At 51.2% G+C, this 7,991-nt stretch overlaps 1 long non-coding RNA gene across 1 annotated transcript; it reads right to left on the bottom strand.

The window, feature by feature from the left end:
* Nucleotides 1–3,619: 3,619 nt before the first annotated feature.
* LOC128822741 (uncharacterized) lies at nucleotides 3,620–7,690 on the bottom strand. The gene is made up of 3 exons (XR_008441577.1): nucleotides 7,242–7,690; nucleotides 5,684–5,805; nucleotides 3,620–4,366 (listed from the first exon to the last, which is right to left on the bottom strand). It is a non-coding gene; the product is annotated as an uncharacterized LOC128822741 (long non-coding RNA).
* Between the last annotated feature and the right edge of the window lie 301 nt (nucleotides 7,691–7,991).

Here is a 7,991-nt window from a genome sequence, read left to right as displayed (position 1 = left end):
GCGATAACACCCCCCGCTGCGGCCGCTGCACCGGCCCCGGCTCCCCCTCCCCCCGCGGCCCCGGCTGTACCCCCCCTCCCCCCCGCGAGTCGCGCCGCTCCCCCAGCCATGTGCTGTGTCTCTGTGGCTGCCGCCATCGCCGGCCTCCTGCAGAGTCACGCGGCCACGTTTCTGCAAGCAGCTCATGCTCCTGTCGCTGCCGCGGCGCAGGCTGACACGGCAGCGTCCTTTGTGCTGCGGGACGGAGCGGTCCAGCCCGCCAAGCCGCCCCGCGCCTCCCGCGCGGTGGCTCCCCCACCGTTGTCACTGCCCCCCTCAGACACGCCCACCGCCATGGTCCCGTGCCTCCCTGACCGCCCGGTCCCTGCTCCAGCCCAGCTTGCGAGCTGCCAGCGGCTGAGCTCCGCGGCACAGACGCCGCCTAGCCTTCCGCGCCCTGTCCCCGCTCCACAGCAGTCCCTAGCCAGCTCTCCCGTCCCTACCACCGCTGAAGCTGCGCCGGGGACTGCAGCCACCGCCGGAACCGCGAGAGCAGCCCAGCCCCCTGCTTCTGAGCCCCCCAGTGCACCGCTGTTTGCGGCGCCGCTGCCGGCTCGGAGCGCCGCGGTGCCGCCGCAGCCCGACCCGCCCCCATCGTGCAGGGGTGCCCCGGGGCTACACGCCGCGGCGCTGCCACCCCCTGCGGGCGGCGGCGCCCTGCCGTTCCCTTCTGTGGCCACAGAGACGGTCCCTGCTGCGCTCCCCGAGGCGGCCACCATGATGCCTCACCACGCGGACCCCGTGACACGCCCCCCGCATGCGCAGTCCCGGCCACCCTCGGAAGTCCTGCCTCACGCCGTGACACCGCCGCCCCCCCCACGCCGCCTCCGCCGCGCCTTTGATCCAGCCTCCCGGCGCCCACACGCTCCATGCTGCAGTCCACCCCCAGCCGACATCACCGTGCCCTCCCACGCCAGCACCACCGCTCCCAATTCAAGATGCAGGACACCAGCCCGCGTCGCCAGAACTTCCGGGTTTACTGCATCTACAAGTGTCTCCGCCCACACCACCAGCCCAGCCGGTTCCTGTTACAGCCTCATCACAAGTGGCCCCCACTGCAGCGCGCCTCGCACAGCCTCTGGAAACCCCAACGCTACAGCCATCAGCAGCCCCTGCGCAGACGCAGCCTCCAGCCGTCCTTCACCTGCCTCCATCGTCACTGGGTACCGTGCCGCAGCCACCGCATCCTGCACCTGACCCAAGCAGGACTGGACTACAACCAAGCACACAAACCGTGCAACGAGAAGGGGGAGGGTCGAATGTGACACACATAGAGAACTGTATTGCATTTCCAAATGCCAACCCTCTTAATGCTGAAAAGTCACCAGCATCAATCACAAATTTAGAAAATCCCCAGAAAAGTTTTGACAATCTTCAACTGACAGACTGGAATCAAATAACACGTGACATTTGCAAAGAGGAAAGCCTAAACCCTATAGCACTGCCTGTGATATTCAGCCAGCAAGCCGGTGGTCCCAGAACTTGGACAGCTATCCCATCTCATGAGGTGAAAGAATTGCGAAAAGCAATAAAGGACAATGGTATCTCCTCTCCATATTTTAGACAACTCCTGAAAAGTACCCTGGAAGGACATACACTCACACCAAATGACTGTAAAAATCTTGCTGCTATAATTCTTACAGACTCGCAGTATATACTATGGGAACTTAAATGGAAGAGACTGCTTACAGGGGTACTAAACACTTATAGACAATGTACTGATGCAGACCTTCGTGCCCTCACCCTGTCTAAATTAAGAGGTGACCCACCGGGTGACCAGAATGAAAATCAAGTGAATTTACCCAGAATGGTGTTAGATGACATCAAAAAGATGGCTCGCAAAGCTTTTTTGCAAGTTCAGCCTGCAGGAACTTTTGAAAAAGCCTACAATCTAATTAGTCAAGAGTCATCTGAACCATTCACCTCATTTGTGGACCGGGTGATCCAAGCAGCAGAAAGACAATGCGGTGATGATATAGCCCGTCCAATAGTGATACGGGACATCATTGAAAATAATGCAAACGTGGAATGCAAGAGAGTCATCAAAGCCCTGGGAAAAGAAAGACCTACAGTGCCTGAAATGATTGATGCCTGCAGCAAAATTGGGAGCCCACAGCATGTAGCAACAGTTCGAGTAAATGAACTTGGAGAAACTCTGGGAGAGAAAATTGAAAGGGCTCTTACAGCACAGGTAGTGCAAGCAAAAGCACAGGCAGCACGAGCAGAAGCACGAGACCAAAAACTTACTGAAATCCTAACTGCCTTGCATCTAAAGTCCCAGCAAAGAGCGTGAAGCCCGCTGACACCCTCACATCAGCCAGTACTTCCACAAGTACAAACCAAGAAGCAAGCATCCAGACCTGAGCTGCGCAGAATCATCAGGAGAAAGTGATCTGCCAGGAACAGCTCAAGAAAAGAATGAAGTTTTATCATTTACGCGCGTGCATGTTGCTTTTGTTCTTTTGTTTTAGTTCTTGTAGTGAAGCTTTACCTGTAAGTCAATCAAATATGAATGTCTGGGTTGCTTTAGCCAAGTCTTCAGACTCTGATACCATCTGTCTATCCATCCTGGCTAGACGATTTGTTTGATGGTTGGAGCTTTGCACCCTGGCTAAAGGAACTCTGTAAAGTAGGTTTGATTATTCTGATAGTGATAATTGTAGTTTTAGTAGCAGTACCTTGTATACTTCAGTGTGTGCAGAACATAATGAGTAAGACAGTATCTAGCATCTTAGTTGTTCATCAGAACGGGGGATATGTTGGGGAAGATGAAATAGCAAGGCCCTATAAATATGAGGGCCTGGCAAAAGAATTAGAGAATACAGATATCGAGATGAAAACGAGGTTTGAAATACCAAACCTTCATTACTGAGCATCCCGAAAACAATAATGCAATCCCCCCTTTCTGATAGATCCTAAGGTCAAATGGAATGTCCTGTCTCACCCCCCAATGTATGGTTCATCCCATACCTGTAACCCTCCCCTGAAGTATCCGATGTCTGTAACCCCATTGGCCCAAGTCCTGTCCCAGCCCACCTTGAAGCCCCCTGATAAGGTGTGGCCGAGGGACCGGACGCTCTCTCTCTCGGACCTTCCTGCTGGGACACCCACTTGGCACCATCTCTCTCTCCCTCTCTCTCCCCCCCGCTCTCCCCGGGCCTGCCATGAGTTGCGGCTAGCAACTCTAAGCAGGGCCCTTCATCCTTTATAATAAACCCTATGCTCTAAAGACCGGGCCTCAGAGATCCTTCGTTACCACCCACCCAAACCGTCCTGGAGTCCAGCAATCCCCGCACCTTGGTGGGGACTATCTTGGTTTGAATGACAGGTGTCTGCCAAGGAAGGTGGGAGCCTCCCTTGGAATGGAAAATATGACCCCCTTCCCTCCAAATTATTATAACTTTGTAATTAAGAGGCTTTCAGGAAAAGTTAAGGGAAAAGGAATAACAGCACTTTACTAGAAAATAAATATATGTAATAAGACAAACAAGTAACAATAAACAAACAAAAAAAACCCAACAGAAATCCAAACACAGCCTTCTCTCAGCCTTCAAGCACTTTCCTTGGTGTAGTTATGGTCATAGCCGGCAGGGGTGCTGTTGGCTCCCAGCCAGGCAGGCCAAGTGCAATTATTGCCCTGTGACTGCAGGGGGTGTTGTGGTGCAAGCTCAGCCGCCTTTCTGCATGTAGTAATGGTGGCTCAGCTGGTGAGAGAGATAGAAAAGGGACTTTCTTTGCAAACTCACAGCAGGGGCAGCCAGTCCCGGTGCCACTCCTGATGGTGAAATGGACTGCACCAGGGACCTCGGAGCAGCACACTGGAACAGCAGAGGCAAGCACACCCAGGGTGGCAAGCAAAACATAGCAAGAACTCTGAAGCTGTGCCAGGAGCTGGGGGAGATCTGGGCAAACACTGGGAGTCCAATTAAAGTGTAGCAAAAAAGCCCGAAGCAGCAGCAGAAAACAGCGGGGCAGAGAAAGGAGGGGCCAGGGGGTAAACGGAGGGGCACGCTGTCACGATCCGCCCATAGGGGCAAAGGAATCGTGATGGTTCTTTTCACTGATCCCAAAAGTGCAAAAAGGCAAACAACAAGGGGCTATTAGTTAATCACAACAAATGCACCTTTATTAGGGGCCAAAACAGTAAATGCGATAGTGGGGTCAGAAAGGAGATAAAAGAATAGAGAGAGAGAGGGAGAGAAGAAGAGGTGGATGGGAATAGCTACCAACACAGGCAAGATCCTCAGTGGTCCGGACGATGGGGATCCGTCTTGTCGTGTCGGGGGAGTCTCCGAAGTCCTGGTCGGCTTGGGGGTCCAATTATAGTCTACAGAGGAAAGAGGGGGGAACATGCAGTACAATGAGAGTCTATTGTAATTGCTGTGGGGGAACAGGTGAGTCCACTGAAACCACCAAGGCAGGACAAATACAATGAAGAATAACTCTATTGGAATTATTGAAGAAGAACAGGTCATGTCATTAGTGGTCACACCATCCTTTTCCCCACTCCCTGTGGTAGGGGTCTCAGTCTCAGTCCTTGGGAGGAGGGTTCTCGATCTCTGTCTGTCACGGTGGTAACAAGGCAGATGAGGGGTCTTCAGTGAGAGACCACTAGAGTCACCCCAAAAGTTCATTTGGCTTAAGGGTGGAGAGTGAGCAAATATGCAGTAGACCATTCCTTGCTGGGTCCATGCCAGGTCTTTGCCAATTCCTTGCCAACTCCTTGCCAACTCCTTGCCAACTCCTTGTCAGGCCTTGTTTGGAACAGCTAGCGTGACAGTACAGCAGTTGCACTTGCACTGTCGTCTTCTCCAAGCCGGAACTGCAGTGGGGGAAGGGGTTTCTCTTCGTGGCAATTGGAAGGCAAAGGAGAATGAGGGGGGCTGCAGACGGCCTCTTACACACGCTTGGCAATTTCTGGCTCGGACTCGGCTAACAAAGCCTTTGCAAGCTGCATCACACGTAACAGATACTTTGGCATTACAAAGTCATGGGGAGCGGGATACTTCGGCGGGACGTAATCTCATGGCGAGGGATAGATTTTACGAGCAATTTCCGTGTGTCTCAGGGGTCTGGGCGGAGTCGAAGAAAGGCCGCCAGCAGTCCCCTCATCCCCCTCGCCTTCCGGCATGTCAGTGTCCATAGAAGGATCGTCCTCACCCTCTGAGTCCACCACATCCGTATCACCCTCCCCCAGTGTCCAGTGCTGCAGCGCTTTAGAGAGAATGCCCCATGTAACTGCTAATTCAAATGTGTCCTTATCTCTGCTGGAGATTTCCTGCCACAGTCGGTCTCCTAGCGACTGCCAAGTGTCCAGGCTAAAAGCGGTCTCAGAGTCTACTGAAAATCCATGAGCCTTTGTCCAGCAGAGCAGGGTGCTCAGGGAATGACCTGATACAGCAATTCCCATGCACAGTAATGTGTCCTTCCACACAGAAAGGACAATTTGTTCCTCTGTATATGTTTGGTTCCCCATATTGTAGGGAACTGTTCCCCCGCAGCCCGCCTAAGCAGCGATTTGCTCCGGAATACAAACTCTCGCTTTGCTGGGGCCTGTCCCAACCAGCTCTCAGGCTGGTTCCACTACTTATAGTCACAAAAGACCACTCCTGTCTAGGAGGGTGCAGGGAAAATACTGCTGTACCTCTCTTAATGGAGTGCGGAGGGTGACCCCAGTTCTTCAGTCTTGGCTGCAATGAACGTTGGCGGTCACCAGATGTTGCTCTCATATTAGGGACAGCTGAAGGAGGCGACAGACTCCAAGGTCTCAGAAGGCAAAATGCAAAGTTTATTAGACATCACATTCTTTTATAGACTGTTCCGATAAAAGTGGACCTGATTGGTCCTCAACCAATACCACTCACATCATTGGCTAATTAGGAACAACACCCTTCTTGTAAACATCTTACAAGTAAACAACAAGTTCAAAGCACCAACTGCAAAGATTAAAGATTATTTTAATTCTTTCTCTGAACTTTCTCAAGCTGCCCCAGAGTAATGCCTGGGAAAGTTTATCTTTGTCTCTGACCAGACTGTCAGCATCCACATAGTTGTTGTTTGGTCCCAGGCCTGGGGTTGTAATTGCAGCTGAGCACGGGCAGTGGCATACATGCCGGTCCCTGAGAGATGGGATGCTGTGATATTAAGTGGCGGATTTTGATTACCCTTCTTCAGTACCTGGGTTTCAGCCAAATCTACAAATTCCATCCACCACACAGAGTACTGCCCCTCTGCCCCCCCCCCCCCGCCCATCCCCCATTAAATCTGTTTTAAAAAGAGATTTCCAGTCCACCGGTAGCATGGTATGCAATTCAGCTATAGCATCTATTAAATTCACAGTAAAGGAGGAATGCAAGCCATTTATCCTTTGCTGATTTCCTTAGTTCTTTAACCATTTCATAGGACAACTGTTCATGATGTGGATTTTGACTGCAATACATTACAGGCATAGCTTATAAATTAAATATCTCCCAATGTAGTCGGTTGACTGCTTGCCAAACACCAGTGCACTCACAAAAATCATCTACTCATCTTCCTCTGCTATAATTGGAGCAGAGAAGGGAAAAAAACAGTTAAACTAAAGCTCATCGGGTTGAGATAAGGATTAGGGGAAAATGCTTTAGGGGCAAAACAGGCTCAAAACTTTAAAGGCTGTAAAGAAAACTTTAATAACAGAACTAAAAGGAGAATGATAAGAACTAAAATAAATCTTTAGAACACCTTTCGTCCCCCCAGCCTCTCTCTCCTTCCCACTGACAACATAAAGAGACAAAACCTGGGATTTTGAGTCAGTTTACCACCTCTAAAAATAAATCTTTCTTCAGTTCACTTAGGGAGAGGAGTGTATCCTGCCATGCCACAGGAAACAGTTTCTCATGGTTTTAATTTTCACGAATAGCAGCCTGCCCGGAAATCTGCAGTCATGAAGTCCCTTTCACATTTTGGCAGTCTTCTCACAACTGCCTCCATGTGTCACCAGCTTATGGGGTGCAATTTTTTAAGGATGAGCTGTTCTAGCATAGAAGCAAAAGTTCTCTTCTTCGATCTCTGAAAGCAAAGGTTGCCTCTCTCTGTTCAAGTCAGATCACAGCTTCTTTCAACATTTATATTTTCTATTTCTCTTCTGAGCTGTGGATGAACGCTGCATCCTCCCATGTCCTTTATGAATTACAGGGAAATAGTCTGGTATATTATATTCTCACCTCGGCTTGCAAAAGGTTTTCAGCTCTGAAACCGGAACATCTCCTCTCCTTCTTTCCTCTGGGCTTTGGACCCTCCTTCTTCACCGACCTTGGTGTCTTCTTGTTGTTTTCTTCACGTGCCTTCACCTTTACTTTCCTCTGACTTGGGAGAAGATTGGCGTTCACAGATTTATTTGATCTCAGATGGAATTCTGCAGTGCTGAAAAAGGTTAATTTTGCCCGGACCTTGCATCAGGGAATTGCATGCTCTGCCTCTTGCTGTTGCTCATGTGATCCCTGTCAGGCAGCAGCCTAGGAGCTGGTCTTAATGTTGATCTTGGCTGCATAGTTGCTCACAGAGGCGCTGAAAGGGTTAATCTCATCCGGGCCCTACATCGGGGAAATTGCTCACTGTGCTTCTTGCTGCTGATCATGTGTTCTCCACCGGCACCACACCGCACAAGCCGCACCAGCTGCCAGCTCCACTCTGGGGCCACCCCTGGCACAGACTGCAGAGCCACCCCCCAGTCCTAGCTGCATGGTGTCTCACTGCGCTGAGGTTGCTTCCTGGCAGCAGAAATCTTGGTGGCCGTGCTGGGGGGGTTGTGCTGGGGGCTAAGTACCTTGGTTTCTTAGGGAGCCTTTTCCCTTTCCTTTGCTTTATTTGTCTCTTTATTGTCCACGGGGTATCAACCTGTGACCGCTGATGCACACCAGAAGAAATGGAGCAGGCCACCCAACTTGGCAGGGCATGCCTCCCCCGCTTGGGAT

Source organism: Vidua macroura (assembly GCF_024509145.1).
Source record: "Vidua macroura isolate BioBank_ID:100142 chromosome W unlocalized genomic scaffold, ASM2450914v1 whyW_random_scaffold_38, whole genome shotgun sequence".
NCBI classification, from domain to species: Eukaryota; Metazoa; Chordata; class Aves; order Passeriformes; family Viduidae; genus Vidua; species Vidua macroura.
This window is presented reverse-complemented; position numbering and strand designations above follow the sequence as displayed.